The sequence below is a fragment of the Brassica napus genome, chromosome C7 (assembly GCF_020379485.1).
Source record: "Brassica napus cultivar Da-Ae chromosome C7, Da-Ae, whole genome shotgun sequence".
Taxonomy (NCBI): domain Eukaryota; kingdom Viridiplantae; phylum Streptophyta; class Magnoliopsida; order Brassicales; family Brassicaceae; genus Brassica; species Brassica napus.
In genome coordinates, this window is record NC_063450.1 from 13,517,119 (window position 1) to 13,539,333 (window position 22,215).

The 22,215-nt window shown below is 44.4% G+C and overlaps 1 long non-coding RNA gene and 1 other non-coding gene across 2 annotated transcripts; one reads left to right on the forward strand and one right to left on the reverse strand.

The window, feature by feature from the left end:
- The first annotated feature begins 143 nt into the window (after window positions 1-143).
- On the forward strand, window positions 144-250 carry LOC125590854. Its single transcript, XR_007326856.1, has one exon. It is a non-coding gene; the product is annotated as a small nucleolar RNA R71 (small nucleolar RNA).
- A 1,452-nt stretch (window positions 251-1,702) lies between these two features.
- On the reverse strand, window positions 1,703-4,841 carry LOC125590207. The gene is made up of 2 exons (XR_007326417.1): window positions 2,292-4,841; window positions 1,703-2,153 (listed from the first exon to the last, which is right to left on the reverse strand). It is a non-coding gene; the product is annotated as an uncharacterized LOC125590207 (long non-coding RNA).
- Between the last annotated feature and the right edge of the window lie 17,374 nt (window positions 4,842-22,215).

Here is a 22,215-nt window from a genome sequence, read left to right on the forward strand (position 1 = left end):
CACTCTGTGCCATGTTCTCCAAGAGTTCTAATGCATCTTCGACAGTCCTCCCCAAGAAGTTTCCATTGCTTGCAGTGTCAAGCTGGCTTTTGAATTTAGGCAAGACTCCTCTGTAGAAAGTGCTTAGCAAGCTCTCATTGTTGAAGCCATGGTGGGGACATTGAGACAAGTAGCTTCTGAATCTCTCCCATGCCTCTGAAAATCCTTCAAGTCCTCTTTGTTGAAAACCAGAGATCTGATTTCTAAGGTTGGCAGTCCTTGTAGCAGAGAAGAACTTGTTGAGGAAGGCCTTCTTGCATTCATCCCAAGTGGTGATAGTATCACTTGAGATGTTTTTCTCCCAAGTGTGAGCCTTGTCTCCCAAAGAGAAGGGAAACAATCTGAGCTTGAAAGCATCCTCTGAAACTCCATTTGTTTTTGACAAGCCACAGTACTTATCAAATCTGTCAAGGTGATCTAGTGGGTCTTCCAAGGCAAGTCCATGGTACTTGTTGTTTTCAATCATGTTGATGAGGCTGGACTTGATCTCGAAATTGTTGTTGGCAACTGGCGGTGCCCTAATGCCCAACCTATTCCCATTTATGTTAGGTTGATCATATGTACCGATGGCCCTAGCTTGGCGTTGTGGTTGTCTAGGTCGAAGGTTGGCAGCTCCTTGACCATTGCCCTCTTCAGCTTGAGGTTGTTCTGGAACTGGTTCCATCATAGGTTCTGATCTTTGTATCTGAGCCTCTTGCTCTTCTTGTCTTAACCTTCTCCTGTTCTCTCTTTCAAGTGTTTTGATATCTGTCAAGGGAGTAAGATGTGTAGTGCCTCTACTTCTTAGGTTCATGCACCTGCGATCACAAGTAGATGAAGAAGTAGAATTAGTAACTTTAAAACAAAGTAAAACTCAGTCTCAAGCAAAGACTCAAACTCAATGTCACAATCAGACTAGGATTGGCAACGGCGCCAATTTGATAATAGGTTTTTCTGCCTATTGCAAATGTTGTAGTATAGTGGGGTGAATGTCGAACCAGTCCTAGTGATGTGAATCAGTGAGAGTACAAGTCATTTCTTAAGCTAAGCAGATTCAATAGTGGTGAGTGTGTGACAAGTAACAATAGCAAACAGAGCAATACAACAAGGTTTTAATCAATTTAGACAAGTGAATCCATGGGTATTGGGAATTGACTTCAAGTAACTAAGATCCAATCTAGGTGACAAGCTTTCAATCAAAGTAATCTCTTAAGTCTAAACACAATTTTAGACAAGTCCTATGTCTAGGTAAATGTCCATTTGCTTAGAAATCATTAAACATCAAATGTCTTTGGCTTAATTCAATCAAGCAATCTTTAAGTTCAAGTTTAATAACTATCTAGCAATTTTAACATCAAGTGTCCTTGGCTAATCTCACTAGAGCTTAGTTGAGTTGATTCAAACACTTCATCTAATCATGTCTGATGAGAAGTGTTTAGAAATCAGGTTTAGAGTGATCAAGACTAAACAAGCATTAAAAATACTCAACAAGCAAGTTCATACAAGGATCTAATACAATAACACCATAGATCTTCACTAAGTTACTCTAATCTCCCTAACCCATGAATTCTTAAGGAAACTACTCACTAATCTCCATGAAAACACTTAATCTCATAATAGATTGAAGCATATTCAAGTAGATACAACAGAGAATAAAGATAAACAAGGATTAAACAAGCAAAACGAAATTAAAACTCAAGAATAGATGATGAACAATGAAGAACAGCTCAAGAACAAATGTTTTCTCTCAAACTCTCAAAATACAAAATATGAAACTATAAAACTTTCACTCTCTACTCTTTGTTGTATTGTACTCTGTGTATTGTGTGTCTTCCTCCTTCCCCTTGCAGTCTCTTTTATAGCCTAAGTAAAGGAGGATGACAACACATCCATCATGTGAAAGCATAAAGCATAAAACACACTCATAAAAGTTATTCTCCACTTTCTTCCATTATAGAACACCTTTTGCCCCTTCATATGGCCAAAGTAGTCTTGCCTCTTCAGAAAAGGTAGAGAAAGTTAGGCCAAAAGAGCCACCAAACTCATGATAGACAACCCATCCCCCATGTTGCAAGCTTTAAAGAGATAAAACTCACTCATTAAAGTTTTCTCCACTTTCTCCATGTTGCACACACCTTTAGAATACCAAAAATAAGAAGAATAATGAATAGTAATGAGTTTTATAGGTTTTAAGTGAATAAAAATGAGTCTAAAGGCTTAAAATTCGAAGGCTATTGTTGATGTTGCTAGGGTGGCCGCTAGGAATGTCATACTGATATGTGTGTAGTATTTTGATCATAAATCCCTCAATACAGCTCCAAACGACTTGAAACCACCTCCATTGTAAAGCTAACTCAATTTACCATGTCTTCCCAAAAGACAAGTTTCAAAAGATATCTTTAAGACCTTCATCCATGCCTGTCTTTCACACGTTCGGTTCAAGACTCCTCGAAAGCTCCTTTTGTGCTCTAATCACCTCCAAAACTCCAAACAATTCATCCAACACCTACAAGATGCAAATGTACATGCAATAGACTCTAAATGCAAATAAATGTAAGGTTAATGCATGAATATATATGAAATAACAAAGCTAAAACTATGCAAAATCACAACACATCAATGATCCTAATTCCTCTATCGCAAATCGAACTATTAGCATCCAAACAGCAACAACAGTTTTGGCTTTAAACATCCGCACACAAACCAAAAATGTTTCTCCGGCGTAGGATTAAGACTAAACTCTTGCAACACCGCAAAACATCTTCAGGCCCGCAAACATTTATACCACGAAACGCAGTATGCAAAAGAAAAACCAATCTTCAGCATCGCGAAACGTCACAGACGCTTAAAGAATAAGTGTTTTCGACAAAAATACCTTCCTCGTCAACATTTTCTTAAACACGCATTCTTCGCGAAGACTCCAAAACGGTAATATCTACCGATAAGTTTGTTGCTGATCACAATAAACTCTTAACGTCCAAATCAGTCTAAGCCATCTCGTAGAGATAGCTCTCGAACACCCGACACAAGGGTAATAACGCTATATAAAAAATTGAAAATTTTGGCCAGCACATTCGGGAGACTTAAAAATTGTCCTCGAAGAGATGCTCAATTCCTACCATTCAAGTCACGTAAGCCGAGAACATATCGCAGACTTTAAAGCGGGACGGAATCATGTCGAAAATGATACGGGAAACGTAAGTCGAAGTAGTCATCGCACCCCCTAAAGCCGTGATTAGACCTAGATCTTGCCCTAAATCTAGCACACTGGTTTCTAACATCTCTAGGCATAGTATCAAACACTCTGATACGAGATCCCAAAAATTTTCTCTTGGCTAATATTCGAGCGTCTTCAGAAATCCCGTAAGTTTACGCACTGTGGAAAACTCTTGAAACAGATCACAAATATAGCAGCTCACCCAGAGTTAGATTACGAGATGACAACTCGTAGTCTTCCCTCTACACTCATATAAATGCTTAATATCCTCTACACGACTAACTAGACCGTAAAGGTCTGACTAGTAAACAGGTTGTAAGAATCTCAACTCTAGGACGAACTACGAAAGGCTTGATCCCTTCGACAAGTGTGCGTAGGAAGCCTTCACAAGGCGCAGCCCCAATCTTATCGCACTCCACTTTTAGTAGAGTGAACAGACAACTTCCAACCATTAATTCCGCCTAACTTACCTGACCTGCCTAACAGCTCCCAAGAACATCGCAAAAATTCTAGCGAGATGGGGGCTAACTATTGCGGTCAAAATCGGTAACGATGGAATCAATGTCAGAAACTTCCCGGAAAATGTACTCTTTGGAAAAGAGAGATAAAATTAAAAAGAATAGAGAAGTGTCAAAACCTAAAATCAAGTTCACAACAATTCCGAAAAGGATTCACATGATAAGTCTTCGAGAAAGGTTACTCAAGGCCTAGGACAACGGATCCCGGACAGGGAAACACCCATCGTCCAACTCGCCGAAAGGGCGAGTTGGACCGGATGCACCGACCAACTCGCCCGTTCGGCGAGTTGGACAGACCACACCGTCCAACTCGCCGAACGGGCGAGTTGAATCGACCCAGCCGTTCAACTCGATGAACGGGCGAGTTGGATCGATCAAGCCATCCAACTCACCCGTTCGGCGAGTTGGATCAATCAGCCTGCCTTCGCCACGTCCTCGTAGCTCCCCCCCTTTGGGATTCGATCGAACCTGCTCTTGTTTCTTCTTGATCTGAGTCACCATTGGAACTTTACGATTTAAAAACCGCAAGAACTCATTCTCTCGAATTCGGATTGATCGTATAAAACGACAACGGTTAGCTGAACACCTCGAATTGCCTATGTTATACGAGGAATTTGAATGTTCTTCGGAATCCGTCGTGACCGATTTTCAGAAATTGATTCTGTCGTGACCGATTTTGACCCCAACAACGACCACCCACGAGTGAGGACGTGGCAAGCAGTTTGGGATTGATCTTTCTCAACCGGAAGTCAGCGCCGGAATTGGATTGAGGCCAGTAGGGAGATATCACGAGCCCTTATATACGTCCGGATCACCCCTCTTCGTGGAGCCGGAAAAGGAAACAAGGATGTTTCCAAATATCCCAGAAAATCCTTGGCATAAACAACCGGCATCAAAAAAGGAAACTCGGTCCTCGCAAGAGAAAGGGAAATTCTCCCTAAAAAGGGAAGTTTCGCGCAAAGATAAAAAGGGGTATGTACCTCTTGAAAGAGGGGTCGATTTGGGTATCCTTTGAAGTGTCCAGAACCTTCAAAACTCGCACCTACCTCCGTACCTGCCTCTACGCATCACGCTCAAATACACAGGCCTTTTCTTCGGAAATCATCAGAGATCTAGGCTCCGCCATCTCCAAGGCACCGTTAAAAGCTCTGGGCTTCATCTTCTTCAACAAGAAATCAGCAGTTCGAAAAAATAGAGCCAGACCCCGGTCTATTACAAGAGAACCCAGGATCGCAGGATTACGGGAGCGATTTCCTGCCTAGGGGAAGCCTGCTGAGAATGAGAAACTCCGGTTGACTTGAGTGCACAGGTTATTCCCCGAGTTCGATGACGAAATCGAGCAATAAGGGGAAAATTGTTGGGGAAAATACTCAGGTATTGAATTCCTCCAGACCCCAGGCAGGACATCTGTCTCTGGGTCCCCGCTAGGAGACGCTCCGGGTCCCTTCTAGGAAGTACTCCGGGTCCGAACCTAGGGACCACCCCCTTCCTCCGGGAAAAGGAAAACTTCCGATAAGGAGAGCCTTCCATATTTCCGAATATGGAAGAGTTTAACCAACTCAAACCGACTAACGTCGACCTCAAGATAACTATATAAGGGGAGCCTAAACCCTAGAGCAAGGGATCGATACTTCAAGACTTAGATATTAGGGCTAGACAGCTAGAACTAGGTTTCAACTCAATTCATTGTAGTTTGTGGGAACCGAAATTCGCACTGTCGATTTCCGTTTAAATAAGGAAACTAGGAAAACCCTAATTTCCCAGAGGTCCCGAATATCTGCTAATACCACACGCCAAGCAATCAGAACACAATAATGACAACGATAAAGTATAAGAAATCGAAAAGAGAACACAGTAGATCTTATTCCGAATTCGCGTTTAAGCGTTACAACAAGGTAAGAGCCTGGGCTACGAGAGATGTCGGCGAGATTCCTAGTTCTAAAACCCTAAGACGGCAATAACCTAGTTGAGTCGCAGCTCGAATAACAAAAACGGAAATATGCCTAAATCGCTCTAAGTGCTAATTTTTCTCTGAAAAAGTCTCTCTCCATGCCTCTCGCCTAAGACTCCTTATATACTGGCTCCTAGGTCGGTTTACGCTTTTCCTCTTCTGCCCTTAAGCCGTCATAGCATAAAAATGGAGATATTCCATTTTTTCCGATCTTCCTAATTATCTTCAAAATTTCGTATTTATCCGCGGAAACTTGTCATTTATCTTTCCTCGCGAACCAAGCGTAAGTTGGGCCTCGAGTCATGTTTTAGGTTCCTTTGGGCCGTCTTCTAACTCGAAGCGTTTATTACGGCTTCTTTCGATAAAGAGTGAACTTCCCGCAGTTTTTTTACCGTAAAGTTGGATCGATGACTTAGAATGGCGGGAAACGTGAAATGGGTTCGCTACGGTCTTCGGGAGATAGCATCGAAGGGTAGACGAGAATGCATGGACTAATGTTGTATCGACATTTCGGAAGAGCTCGGCCGCTACGTAGCGACCGAGCTTCGGCTGGAGCTCAGTCGCTACGTAGTGACCGAGCTTCGGCTGGAGCTCAGTCGCTACGTAGCGACCGAGCGAACGAACGCTCGGTTGCTACGTAGCGACCGAGTTTCGGCTCGAGCTCGATCGCTACGTAGCGACCGAGCGAATGAACGGTCGGTTGCTACGTAGCGACCGTGCTTCGGCTCGAGCTCGGTCGCTACGTAGTGACCAAGCGGACAAACGCTCGATCGCTACGTAGCAACCGAGCGGTCGAACGCTCGGTCACTACGGAGGAACCGAGCAGACGCACGCTCAGTCGCTACGTAGCGACCGAGCAAAACACGCGTTCGATCGCTGCGTAGCGACCCTTTCCGAGCTCTTTGTATGCCCGATGTCTCATGCTTCCTCCGCAAAGCATTTGTAAGGAAGAACCTATTTTGAAAAAGTATTTGTAGAAGAAGGTTTTTCGTTTTTCTTCTTCGGAGATTTGGACGTTAACTTCGTCGTAACCGTTTTCGACCCCAACAGTTAGCCCCCCAGCTCGTTAGGATCGTGGATTTCTAGTGAGATCCCATCGTGTGGTATGGCGAGTTCGGACGAGATTGGTGTATTTGGGCGAAGTTTGTGTCCGAAAATCCGTAAGTAAATAGTAATTTCTCATGCCTATAAGAAGGGAGGTAATTTCTTCACAATCTTTACACTTACTCATTCTCATAGAGAGGTTTCTTGAAAAATTATTTCTTCTTTCTCTTTCTCTCTATCATTTCCTTCTTGATAGAAAAGAAAAAACACGAGATGTCGAGTAAGAAGAGGAGTTCGAAGAAAGGGTCCTTGCCCGCGAATGTTTACGAAGAGCTCCGTGTGCCAAAGATGGAATTCGTTCCTCATTCGGTAGACCCAGTCGAGAAGGAGGCATGGTGGGTGGCGTGTTATGGTTCGATCATGCCTCCCAAAGAGAAATCGTTCCCGGTCATGAACCATCGCCCGGTGGAGGAAGGTGCACCAAATAGGAGTACTAGCGAATTCCTCGAGGTCATGCGGTCGTTCTACCATATTTCCAATGCGGTGGAGTTCAGGGTTCTTCGTCAAGGAGAGCGCGCTAGTAGTCCCCCGGAGGTTTATTTGACCTGTTAAGAAGCATTCGTAGTGCGTTGTCGTTTGTGGTTCCCGATCCCCGAAACTATCGTCCGCGTGTTGGATCGTTTCGGGGTGGCGATAAGCCAACTGAATCCTCTTGGCATCCAGCACCTCATTGGAATCCTGATCTTGAGCTACTAGACTGGTCTCTCCCTCACCGTCGATCAGTTCGAAGGGCTTCTTCGGTTACAGATCATCAAGGATAAGGACACGTACATGCTGGTTCCTCGGAACTTCATGTCAGTGGTAAAGGGGTTTACTTCTAACTTCAACTCGTGGAAGAAGTTTTTCTTCTTCGTTCGTGTAGACGCTGCGTCCGTTGAGGAGAGTTGTATCCCGTTGTTCCGGAGGTTGCCGAACGATCGTCCCTTCATCAATCCTCTCGCTCCGTTTCCTGAGGACATTATTGCGGTGAGGGATCTCCTCAGGAACGGTCCTTTTTTCTGGACTTCCTTTACGCCGAAGAGAGTTCGAAAGGCGCTGAGGTTTGTGCATCCTAGTCCTGCTTTGGGCGGAGAAACAAGGAGTGATTCCGAGCCTGATGACCAAGGTCCCGACGCTGCTCCCACGATCGCGACGGGGTGGAATTCTTCGAAGGGGAAAGATATTGACCTCGGTGACCTGGAGTTTTCGGTGGATGATTGCATTCTTCCAGGATGGGATCCGGACCTTGCTTTCGGCGATGGAAGCGGTATGAGCGAGGTCCCTATTTCAGACTTCGATGATTTCTTCGCTGGTCTTCCGTCGGGCTTCGATGCTCCTCCGGCCACGAACGAGTCGGGGAGGCCGAAAGTCGTCGCCGAAGGATCTCGTATCATCAACGGGGTATAAGCTTTAAGAATTTTGACGATCGTTATTATATTATTTTTTTTTGCTTATAACGTGTCAATTGGTTTTACAGGGCTTGAACATGCTTGGATCGGCCATTGAGGCGAGCCATAGAGAGGCCATGATCTATCGCTTTAAAGCGGAGAAGGCGGAAAAGAATCTTGCTCGCATGCGAGACAAGATGTTGGCGCGAGATGCTCAACTCGCTCGTGATCATGCCAGGGCTGTTCGTAGGGCAGAACGGAAGGGCAAGAGGGAAATTGTCGAGGTGATGAAGACTCGCGCCTCTCAATTCCAGGTTGAGTACAGGAATCTCAAGGACGCTTTCAACTCACTGGGCGACTTCCGTGAATGTCGCGGCTCAGTCGGGAGCCTTTGGAAGACACGGGCGGATGATTATGTTTTGGAGAGGGAGATGGAGTTAATGAAGGGTGATATGAAGGATCATGCTCACGCTGAGACGCTCATTTCTCCGATCGATGGGAAGATTCAGGGATTCTGGGATCCCATCCCGGTTCTCCTGATACCGTAGAAACCGCGACTGATTTTGCCGGTGATGATGAGGAAGTGAACTATCCCGCGGATGCATTCGGAGCTTCCTTGTCCGGGAATTTCACCTTTGATCTGTGAGTGTTTGACGGGAAGAAGTTTTTCCCTTATCTAGTGTTTTGCGGCCAAGTGTGGCATTTGTTCATATGTGTCCGGCCGAGTGTGGCCTTCGAACTTTGTATGGGCCTGTTTTGGCCGTTTTTATTTTTATCGGGACTGGCCATTGGTGGCTTCGAACCCCTACCGCTATGCGGTTTATAATGGATGTTTGTTTGAGTTACTTTGTTTTGAGTGGGTTTGAAGTAAACATGAGTTGTCTTCTCATATTTAACTTCGTTGAGACGTTCAATCTGTTAGTTTGTTCGTGAGTTTTTCGTAAAAATTATTTATTCTTACGGACTTTCGGAAACGTCAAGATATGAACGGAGATACATGTTTTAGGATCTCGTACCGTTTAGATATCATGCCTTGAGATGTCTGAGACCAGTGCGATGGGTTTAGGGCAAGACCTAGGTTTACTCTCAGTTTTAAGGTTTGTGCGGTGTCTAGCCGGCTATCGATTTTCTTGTTGCGATTTCTACCTGACTCGTACCGATTTAAACTCCGCGATAGGTTCTCGGCTTATATGACTTGTATGGCATGAATCGAGCATCTTTCCAGAGATAATTTTTAAGCCAACTGGAAGTGCTAGACCAAAATTTTGGATTTTTTTTGTAGCGCGCTCTCGTCCTTGTGTTGGACGTTCGAAGATCAAATGAGTGATCAAGTTACGTTTGTTTAAAACGGCTGATGTGTTCGTCGGGGCCAATTGACGAACGGAGTGTAAGGTTTTTGTGGTCGCGTTCGGACAATTTGTTCGTATCGTCTCGACTTTTAACTTGGCGACGTCTCGCAGTTATTTCGAAGACTATACGTATATTTTTAGTGCTGAAAAGAGATTGTTTTGCGATTTTGGGCCGTACGAGGCTGCTGACAAGAGTATTAACATTTGTAGATTTTCTAAGCGTGTTCTGAGACTTTTGCGTTAATTGAAGCGCAAGTGTCTTAAAAAGGAGCGACGCATATTGTAACAAAAAATTTCGAAATCTCTAAAAAACTCGATTACAATAACGCATCTTTTCCTATGTGGGAGTATACGAGTATACGCACCCACTCCCCCCCCCTTTTTAGAGAGGGGGATAGCTAAACTCGTCTTTCGACGCGCTGCCTACGTACCTTTTTCGAGGATCAAGTCATCTCGTAGTTCAATTTTATGCCGCGAGCGTTTTTACTAAGCGACTGTCGCCGTGCTGACCGCCTTGATCGTGATGACCGTGGCCGGGTCAGCATTCTCTTCTGGATGTTCCGGTTGAGTCGTAGTGGCGGCTTCGAACTCGTGCTGAGTTTCGACACCTGAAGCGTTTGCGTCAGCAGACGATGTTAAATCGTCTTTTCTTGAAACGTTTTTGGTCAAAGAATTGTCAATCTTCGTGCGTTTGCGATTTGCCGTTGTAGAGGTCGTCATCTGCCTTAACTTGTGCTCCGCGAGTAAGCACAGTAGGAAGCACAGTCACGACTGTTTCTGACATCCCCAGATAGTTGCGACTCCGTTTGGGGTCGGGAATTTGACACCCAGGTGGTACGTCGATGGAACTGCTTGCATAGCGTTGAGCCATGGGGTTCCCATGATCACGTTATAGATGACAGGATGATCTACTACCGCAAATTCGATGATTTTTGTGATCTCCATGGCCATGACTAGTAGCTGAATCGACCCGAGGGTCATCGATACTTCGCCCGAAAAGCATGTGAGCGGTTTCGGCGTTGGAGTTACTTTTCCGAGTTTGATGCTCATCCGATTGAGAGTGTCGTGGAACATTAGATTGACCGTGCTTCCCGTGTCAATGAGTACTCTTCCGACATCCAGATCTCGTATGACGAGGTCTATGACGAGCGGATCGCAGTGAGGTTGATCGATCCCGCCGGCTTCCTCCTTTGTGAAGGTGATTGAGCAATTCTGATCAGCTCGGGTAGGCGACCATGTAGGCCAGTTTGCGCTCGACTCCGCCTTCTGCTGGTAAGCCTTGATGGCGGAGACCGTATCGTTGCAGAATTGCGATCCTCCGATGATCATGTTGACCCTACGACGATTGTTATCGTTCCCCTTGTCGTCTGGCCTCCTGCCGCGTTTATCCACGGATTGGTTTCTTTGGGGAGATCTCTCCGCGGGGAGATTTCTGTCCGGCTTCGAGGGGCGATCGGTTTCCAGGATGAGACCTTTCACGCTGGTCACTTCCGAGAGCTCTCCAGCAAGTAGCTTCGCGGCCAGCCTTGCTCCCAAGACTTTGCAGTTAGTCATGGAGTGTCCTCGCTACTGGTGGAACTCGCAGAAGGTGTTTTCATCATATCCTTGATTGCGAGTCCACGTATTACCCATGGTTCGGCCCTGGTCCGAGCCGATCGCATAATTGTGCGTTCCTTTGAGATCTTCCCCCTCGTGATGGACGTACTTGTCGTTACGAGGGTTCTTCTTCTTCGTTTTTGGGTCTACATCTTTCGAGGATGGTCTCGCCGACTAATGTTTTTGCGATAAGACTTTCGTTTCTTCCTTGATCATGATGTAGTCCGTCGCCTTCTGGAGGGCGTCCTGGATCGTCCGTGGTTTGTCGAGGGATATCCATTTTCTGAATTTCGACTTGTACCAGAGCGCCTTTATGAGCGCATCGATGGCTACCTTGTCGCTTATCCCGCTGACCCTGGACATTACCAACTTGAATCGGCTGATGAACTCGCGGAGGGGTTCGTCTTCCCTCTGGGACAGACCCCAGAGATCGACATCGGAAGTTTTTCTATCTATGAACATAGAGTATTGCTTGAGAAATTCCGATGCGAGCTGTCGGAAACTTCCGATAGAGTTTCGCTTAAGGCGTGCGAACCATTCGAGGGCTGCTCCTTTTAGATTCTCGACGAACAGGGGCAGTAGTCGGCGTCTCTTTCGCCGTCCTTCAGCCTCGCTCTTCCCATCGTGATGTGGAAAGCCTGAAGGTGCGCTCTCGGATCGGTCGTACCATAATACTTTGGTACTTTGATTTTTCCTGGATCAGATACCCTCATATCTGAAATGCGAGTGGTGAAAGGGGTCTTCCGAGCCCCTTCCAGCAACCTGTCGATCTCGGGGGCCGTGCTGGTAGCGTGATGGATTTGGGATTTTATGGCTCTTACTTCTACCGCAGTCTTGGTGATATAGTCGCGAAGATCGCGTATATCTGACGTCTCGCTAGCAGATTTCCGTGCTTGTTGGCGTTTACTGCGAGTGAGCTCGGTTTGCTTTTCAGCCAGCTCTTCTTGTTCGTTCCAATAGAGGATTTCCTCCTCTTTTGTCATTGGTTTGTCGAACGGAGAGCTTTCCCGAGTGAACCGGCTTCTGGTCCTCCTTGGATGTCTGTCGACGTCCTCATCAGTATCGTTGGAGACATCGCTAGGATCCAGGTCAACTTGCTTGACTCCGTTGTCCTCCGAAGCCTTCGCGGGAGGCGGATGGCTTTCAGAGTTTCCCTTTTTAATGGGAGATTTCTCGCTAGGGTTTTGACCCGAAGGTCATTCCTGCGCGGCTCCAAGCCTGTCGAGTGGGGTTACGAAGTCGAGTCTTTTCCCGCGGACTTTAGTGGTTCCGCGGGGGCGGATTGCTCGAGTCCTTGCCGTTAAAGTTTCAACTTGTTTGGTCAAGGTGCTCACGAGCTTATCCTGTTCTTCTGACCTTTTTCGTAGGTGGCGAACATCTTTTTAAACTCCTCGAGCGCCGCGGCGTTGGCTGGTGCGTTGGCCGCGGATACGTCCGCTGCGGTAGTGTGGAGGTCAGTGCCACTGCTTCCGTTAAGAGGAGTATGCACGTTATCCGCGTCGTCAGTTGACATGTCTGGTTGAGCGTGATGTGGTTGAGAGTTAGATTGATCCGTACCCCCCCCCTCCTTCTAGCGCCAAACTGTGGGAACCAAAATTCGCACTGTCGATTTCCGTTTAAATAAGGAAACAAGGAAAACACTAATTTCCCAGAGGTCTCGAATATCTGCTAATACCACACGCCAAGCAATCATAACACAATAATGACAACGATAAAGTATAAGAAATCGAAAAGAGAACAAAGTAGATCTTATTTCGAATTCGCGTTTGAGCGTTACAACAAGGTAAAAGCCTGGGCTACGAGAGCTGTCGGCGAGATTTCTAGTTCTAAAACTCTAAGACGACAATAACCTAGTTGAGTCGCAGTTCGAATAACAAAAACGGAAATATGCCTAAATCGCTCTAAGTGCTAAGTTTTCTCTGAAAAAGTCTCTCTCCATGCCTCTCGCCTAGGACTCCTTATATACTGGCTCCTAGGTCGGTTTACGCTTTTCCTCTTCTGCCCTTAAGCCGTCATAGCATAAAAATGGAGATATTCCATTTTTTCCGATCTTCGTAATTATCTTCAAAATTTTGTATTTATCCGAGGAAACTTGACATTTATCTTTCCTCGCGAACCAAGCGTAAACCGTCATGCGGCTTACGGGCCGTTGGTTAAGAAATCGTAAGTTGGGCATCGAGTCATGTTTTAGGTTCCTTTGGGCCGTCTTCTGACTCGAAGCGTTTATTACGGCTTCTTTCGATAAAGAGTGAACTTCCCGCGGTTTTTTACCGTAAAGTTTGATCGATGACTTAGAATGGCGGGAAACGTGAAATGGGTTCGCTAAGGTCTTCGGGAGATAGCATCGAAGGGTAGACGAGAATGCATGGACTAATGTCGTATCGATGTTTCGGAAGAGCTCGGTCGCTACGTAGCGACCGAGCAGACGTACGCTCGGTCGCTACGTAGCGACCGAACGAAACACGCGTTGGATCGCTGCGTAGCGACCCTTTCCGAGCTCATGCCCGATGTCTCGTGCTTCCTCCGCAAAGCTTTTCGTAAGGAAGAACCTATTTTGAAAAAGTATTTGTCGAAGAAGGTTTTTCGTTTTTCTTCTTCGGGGATTTGGACGTTAACTTCGTCGTAACCGTTTTCGACCCCAACATAGTTCCGGCTTGTTTACTCAATTAAACATCTCTTCAAGTCTATTTCTCTCAAAATCAATATGAAAGACCAGCCTCATCCAACGTTCTGTGGTACCCACAAAGATCCTACACAAAAATCCCCTAACATAATCCATCCTAATTTAGCTAAGATTGCTAGAGTAAGGCGAGAGCTGATCTAGGAAGCTTAGCGAACACATTCAACCCGCGCGTTAAAGCTTGGCCAAACGCGTCAATCGACATTCTAATCGAATAATCGGTCGACGGTTTTACAAGTGTATCGATCGATATTCCTATAATCATCGATCGACACTTATATCTGGTCAATAGACAAGCCTAGAAAGCGAGAGCCTATTGGTTTGTTTATAAGTGTTGAGCTCTATAGTATCATGCATACAACTTGTTAGACATCTGTAGGATTATAATCCTGATTACCTGAATAAATACCCTAAGTCTAGCTATTTTCATCTAAGTACCAAAAAACACCAATCAAATCAATGGAGAAACTGCCTTGCTCACAAAGCTGCTTTTTACATTTAATCATAATCAACTTAATCAATCCGATTAGATTTATTAGGTTCTCTAGCTCCCTGTGAATTTGATCCCTAACTACTACAACTGAACCTCTTATTTGAGAGAGTAATTCACTCCTTATGGTAATTTGAGTGAGATCACACATGGCCGGGACAAACAAGCGAATTGTCGATTTACTTCAGTGAGTACGTCGTTTTTCTCGCTTAGGTGCCCCATGACTCGATATCATCTGGAGAACGATCTTCTGAAGAGCATACACCATGGTGAAGAAGTATTTTGCTGCTGGTGTTTTCTTTTCCTTCTGCTTGGTCTTTTGGGGACGTACCCTGACTCTAGGCAGTAAAATTTCTCTACCAGGTAGCAAGAGGGTGAAGACTATGCGCCTTCCGTTTGTTTTTCAGGAAGAACGAGACCCTTTGTGGAGGCTAATGATTCGTCGTATCACCCTGAGGTCTCGAAGCGTGTCGCCTAGGAGCTCAGAGTTCCTCTTGATTTTTCTTTAGAATCTGGAGTTTTAAAGGGCCTCATGTTCTGATCCTGTAGGACGCGTATATTTATCCTTGGGAATCCAGAGGTTCCAAGGAATTGGTCCTCTGGCATAGGAGGATCTGTCGATATTGTCCTTAAGAACCCTGAGGTTATGAGGAATTTCTTTTTTCTGACCAGGAGATGAATTGTTATTTTGCTTTCTTGAACCCAGAGTCTCTATTGAATTAATATGGCATCACACTCAGTCCTCCGGAGATGGATCACTCTCGATGTCGATTGTATGTAGGCTGTTGTCGAGAATGCACTTGTTGCCTTCTATGGAGCCGTTCGAAATGTTTTCAAGCTCTATAAGACAGCTTCGTGATTCTATAACTATTGTGGGACGTGTGGTTCTTCTTAAGACCCGGAGACTATGGCATATATCCTCCTGAAGCACGGTGGTTCTGGGATATATCAACCTGAAACACAGAGGTTCATGGATGTTGACGAACTCTTCTGCGTACTCGACTGATTTCCATTGTACCACTGGCATATGGAGCAATATTTTTCAAAATAGTGGTGATACCTCCGCAGTTAGACGAGCCTGAAACTATAATTACAACTTCATGGCTTCTATGACTGATGGAGGGCTAGCTTTTCCAGAAGACTGCGTCGGGTCTTTGTGTTGATGCAGCACACAGGGTACTGCTTGCTTCTTTCTTTTCGCACTAGAACGGTGATCTCTGTGCGCTCGGGTTCTGTCAGGTGGAACAACGTTACTTCTTTGTCCTTGGACATGAATAGCAGGCGATGACATGATCTCCTATGGCCTCTAGTTCAGATTGATCCGGATGCAGGGGTTGACCTGGGCCCGAAGCCAGAACAAGTTGTTTAGGAAGCAGTAGTTTACATGGATAAAATGATTTTTCTCTTGCTTCATGTGCAGAGGTTAGCATTTTCTTATGCATACTTGGACGTGATTAGTCCCTTCATGCTGTTGATCATCCATAAATATTGATTTGACCATATCTCTTGAATTTCCTCCTTTTATAGGGGTCGTTCAATGACTCGTCTAGCTGTTCTCTGCTTCCGCTTGGGTGAGCCACTCTCCGCGTTTTATGATGTCATTTAATGACTCGTCCATGCTGTTCTCTGCACCCCTTGGGTGAGCCACTCTCAGGGTTTTCCGGATGTCATTTGATGACTCGTCACCTCGTCTTGAATCTCCCTTGGGTTGGTGCTTAACTTAATTGCCCATGCTTTCCTCCTTCCTTAAGAAGTATATCCGGGTACATCACCGAGAAAAGCGGTAGTAAGGTGGTTTGAGCTTGCTTTTTCCTGGAGTCATTGGATTGCGCCTCCTTGTAAGGGGAGCAGCCGTAGACCTGGAACCTAGGACCCGGAACCTGTGATCCAGAACCTGGAAGCTAGAATCCGGAACCTAGAAGTTTGGCTTTTTCGTTTGGATAAATAGTAGCGGGAACGTGAGTTCTCCTGCTTCTTTTATCTCATTTGTTTTAAATGAGTAGAGGATATGACGGCCGACACGTGATAGGCCATGGATTTTACCCACTTTTAGCCATGGTTTATAAGGGTTGTAATAACTAATTAATATGCTTTAGAGTATATTTAGTATATTTATAGGTTCATGAGTCATTTGCAAGAAAATGATGATTTTGCAGCATTTTTGGAGATAAAAGGAGAGAACATCTGAGATGACCACCGAGCAAGACCAATGGTCGACATTTAGAGAAAATAATCGATCGATGCACACCTTGTGACATCGATCGACAACGAAGCGCGCAGAAGCCCGTTTGTTTCCCAGCCGACTTAGAGCCCAAGACTTCACCAAATTACAAGATTCCCCTGACGAGCTTTTAACCTAATATTTATAGTTTGCCAAAGTGTTTTAGGCAAAGTGTGCTTTATTGTTTTCTAGTTTTCACAGCAAAAGGTTTTCTAGGATTTTAGTAGAGTTGGAGAGAAGATCCAAAGAGATTTGTAATTGGAACTCCATTATTATCTATTATTATATATCTATGCAGTTCTTATACCTTGTTGTTGTTATAAATTGTTTCGCTATGCCTGAGTAGTTCTACTGTTAGATTTAGGGTTCAAATAGGTTATGAAGGATTAGCCCCAACAATAGATTTCTAGTTGTGATATTCATCATTAGGATTGTCATTAATGCATGTTTATAGTTTTGCTAGCTAGAACCTTGACCTAGGAGTTGTAGGCACAAGTTAACACTTGAATCTCACCCTGAATCTGTCCTAATTGAGGTAGGATTGTTAGAGTAAGGCGGAAGCTGATCTAGTAAACCTAGTGAGCATTATTCAACCCACGCCTAAAGCTTAACTAAGAGCGTGTCGATCGATATTCATATAGAATAATCGATCGACGGTGCAAAACCTGTATCGATCGATATTCCTCTATAATTATCGATCGACACTTAGATCTGGTCAATAGACAAACCTAGAAAATGAACGCCGATTGGTTTGTTCATAAGCGATTGAGCTCTATAATATCATACATATAACTGTTAAGCATCTGTAGGATTATAATCATGAATACCTGAATAGAAACCCTAAGTCTAGCTATTTCATTTAAGTGTCAAAAACTCAATCAAACCAATCGAGAAACTACCTTGCTCATAACCTACTATTTACATTTAAACATAATCAACCTAGCTTAGTCACTCTGATTATATTTATTAGGTTCCCTAGCTCCTTGTGGATTTGATCCCTAAGTACTGCAATTGAACTTCTTATTTGAGAGAGTAATTCACTCCTTAAGGTAATTTGAGTGAGATAAAAATTTGGTGCCGTTGCCAAGGAGCTTTGATCGCCTATAGATCTAGTCTAGGTTACTTCTTTAAACCTTTTTGACATAAATTTTTACTTGTCTTTTCAGGTGCATGTCCAGCAGTACCAGAAGCAAAAATAAAACACCACTGCTATTCTCATCAGATCCTGTAAGCTTTGAACGTTCGATCCGCAAAGATAGACACTCCTCATCGATCGACAACAACACTAGTTTATCGATCGATACTCACCAACCAACGTCGACCCAGACACCAATTTCATCATCCGACACTCGCTCACCACCAGCGACCAAAGCTACTCTTCCGTCGACCGATATCTTCCATCCGAAATCCATCGATACTTCATCTTGAACATCAATCGATACTGAGCCGCAAGACATGGTTGCGACTTTAGTTCTTGTGCGAGATGAGAATGGAGACCTGCATGACCAGGAGGGTCATCTGCGTAATGCAGCAAGTCAGAGGATAGATGCTCAGGGGACTGTAATCCATGAGCCCGATATTGATGCTACATGAGCTGCTCAACCTGTAGATGAGGCTGCTCGACCCAGAACGTTGGCTGATTACAACCGTCCAGATCAGTTCTATAACAACAGATCAGCTATTCGTCCTCCAGCTATCCAGAGGGGTGATTTCGAGTTGAAGTCGCAGTACTACACACTCGTGGGACAGACACCCTACCGTGGGTTGTCTCACGAGCATCCTATTGGCCATCTGGAGAGGTTCGAGGATCTTATATCTGCTATCAAAGTGAATGGAGTCCTTGAGGACTACCTATTCTGCAAGCTCTTCAAGTACTCACTTGCTGGAGAGGCTTTGCATTGGCTTAAGCAATTACCACCAGATCTCTTACATCCTGGGCCGACATCAAGAACACATTCCTGCGTAACTTCTTTGATTAGGCACATGCTGAAGACTTGAGGAGCAAGAATGCTACATTCACGCATGAGCCTACAGAGTCATTCAGAAGCTCATGGATCAGATTCAAGTCTTACCAATGGGATTGTCCACACCATGGATTCAATGAAGTGCAGCTGCTCAGTACTTTCTTCAGAGGCATCGTAGTGCAGTATCAGATGGCTCTTGATGCGTTAGCGAAGGGAACTTCAACACTAGGAATCCATAAGAGCATGTGAGACTTATTGAGAACTTGGCATCCAACAATAGCACCAAGAACACTGATTTTGAGAGAAAGAAATTTGCAGCTATTCTTGGGATGGAGCAGATGGATTTGGTGAAAGCAAAGCTGAACAGTGTTCACAAGCTTCTCAGGAAGCATGCTTGCTTAGCAGAGGATGCAGATGCTGTAGATACAGAGGATAGAATAGGAGTAGAGGAGGATGTGAACTTCATCAGTGGAGCTGGATTCCAGAGGACTGGAAACCATAGTGTAAACGGAAACTTCTATGGCAATGGACAGAGGAGTAATTTCAACCAGACTTCGCAGTACCAAAAACCTTACAGCCAGAAATACAACAGCAACAACAGCAGAAGTTATGGAAACTCATCTTACCAGAAACCACCACCATAGACTCAGGAGAGAAAAATAGAAGCAATGCTTGATAGGGTCTTGGAAGGACAGCAGAACCTGACGGTGGACTTCAATGGGAAGATTGATTATGTCTACAACAACCTGAACACAAAGTTTGAGACTTTGAGCACTCATGTGAAGAAGATGGAGATGCAGGTAGTTCAGTCAGGAGAAGCTGTTAAGAGGCAAGAAGCTTTAGCAAGGGGGATAGGAGATGATGCAATGAAGCACCACGTGAATGCCATCATAGATGATGATTTCTGGCAAGTGGTGAAGCATAAGAAGCTGCAAGAAGTAGATTTCGAAGTAGAAAGTTCGATGAGTTTTGGCGGATCGTATTGGTGTCGGTCGGCGTCAGACTTCAAACATCGTTCGACAAGCTTTCCAGAGCATCGATCGACGACACCTACAGAGTCGGCCGCATCGTGTAATGAGGATCATGACCCACGAGGAGTTCGCAGCAAGAAACCCACATCCACCTAGCCCTATTCATGTCAACATCGATCGGCAAACTAAGCCAGCCATCGATTGACAACGAGAGACCACCACTAATCGACAACCTCCAGTACCCATCCATCGACGAGCACCTCTCACATTCCGAGTGCAGTTACCAAAGATCGACATCGCACGAATCAATGCACTTAGGCCACAACCAAAACATTCAGCTAACCCACCAGAGACCAGCAGTACACATTCAGAAGATGCACCAGAGCCTATGCAAGTTGATAAGGCTCCTATGGGGAGAACCTTGAGGAAGAGAAAGGAAAAGGTTGCTAAGCATCTGAAGAGGGGAGCTATTGAGAAGGAAATGGACATTTTTCTTAAGCGAGTCCTTAGGATTCCACTAGAGAAACCATTTGAGGAAGCTTATTTTACCCACATATTGTGGATGTTCTTCAGAGAGACCAAGGAAACTGAAGAGGACATTAGGAGAATGTTCCATGAGGCTAGAGATTAGATGAAGAATATGATTACACTAAAGAAGAAGAGTGATCATGGGAAGTTTGCGATACCATGTCTGGTGAAGGGCATTGAGTTCCCACATGCATTATGCGACACAGGAGCATCAGTCAGCATTCTACCTAAGGTTACGGCAGACCATCTAGGTCTGAGGGTAGAGCCTTCCAAGGAATCATTCACTTTTGTGGATTGTTCACAGAGGAACTCAGGAGGAATTGTCAAAGACCTTGAGGTGCAGATTGGTAATGCCCTAGTTCCAGTAGATTTCCATGTCTTGGATATCAAACTTAACTGGAATTCATCTCTATTACTTGGAAGAGTTTTCTTATCAACAGTAGGAGCAGTATGCAACATACAAACCAACCAGTTGTGCCTGACGCTCATAGACCCATACGTCTACTATGATCCAATTCCAGTTATAAAGCCACAGACATCCTCCAGAAGAATCGAAAATGATCCAGGACTCATAGCAGCATGTCACTGTGGAGCTGAGTACGAGACAGAGTATTCCGTGTAGATCGAAACTCACACCCCACATCGATTGACAGTACAAATCAGAAATCGATCGACAATCACCTCGAAGAATCAATCGACAGTAGTCCAGACGACGTAATAGAAGATTTTCCTGAAGGTCCTATTGACAGTTGGGAGAATGACTACTACAATCCCATTTTTGCGGTAGACACTGCAACACCTTCAGACAGAGCTAATCTGCATACAGAGGAGTATGATGAGGATTACGAGGACGAACGAGCTACAGAGTATCAAAGTATTCGTGCTGAGGAAGATAGACTTCTCCACCATTCCTATGGGATAAGGAATGCGACGTCGATCGACAGAACCATCCCAACATCGATCGACACTCATCATCACCAGACACAATGTACACGAGCATCGACCGACATTGCCTACTATACATCGTTCGACAATGGAGTCGACCATGCACAAGAAGGAAACTATTCATTTGGCAGTTGGGCAGATGATCATTATCACAGGAGCTATGCACTAGAAACAAAAATATGTGAGCCACGAGCAGATGAGTTTCATGAAGGTTTCACTACTGAGGAACTGTTCAACCATCAGGAACGTTCGAATACAGATTCACTCCTTGCAGCAGCCTGTGTAAAAGGCACTCGTTTCTATCGTCCTTTCACCAGAGCTAAACACCCATCGATCGACAACAAAGCTTCAACGTCGATCTACAGTTATCCAAAACCACCATCTAATGTAAGTGATACAACTAAACAGAATATTGACTATCTAACACCAGATGAGTTTGGTATTTTCAGGGATCCAGAAGGCTATGCAAGAGAAATGGATGGACATATACTGCAAGTATCTAGAGAGGACATCACCGACATCCTTCAAATGCCTAATGGAGCAGAAAATCTCTTCATGCAACAACACAACACTCCAGAGCACCAGCAGAGAGTTACAAACGAGTTCTATGACACATCTGGTAGAGTATATGATCGTTTCAAGCCAAAGTATCGACAACATACTCGATCGTTGATCGACATTAGCGTCCCAACATCGATCGACAGACGCCCATAGTTTGGAAAAAGAGCCTACGACCATGATAGAATAAGGAGATTCCACTGGGAACATAAGGATGAGTATGAAATCTACAGAAATAATCATGGACATGCACGCCGTATAGATGGACACTTCATCTATGTATCTAAGAATGATATCAGAAATCTTATGGAAAGAACCTCAATGGATGAGCACAACTACATATGTCTTCCAGAATATGCAAGGTCATTCACACGGACCAAGAAATATATAATACAAATATATATATCTCAAGAAATATAAAATTAAATTCTCAGTCAAAAATATATTCATTTCCCTCTCAAGTTTTTTTAATTCATTTACAAAAATACGTATTTATACTTTATTCATAATCCATGTTTATTTTGATGGACCTTTTAATCTAATGGATTTTATTGATAAATGTGGATCATTTATTTATAGAAATATAAATCAGACATAAGATTATATTTTATTTTTGACTTTTTTATCTCCTCTGTTCCTTCTTTTTTCTTTTTTTTTCTCTTTCTTTTTATTTTTGACTTTTTTAAATACCGAATTTGCATATCCTCTCAAGAATGTAGCGTCTTGCAAAAAATCTGT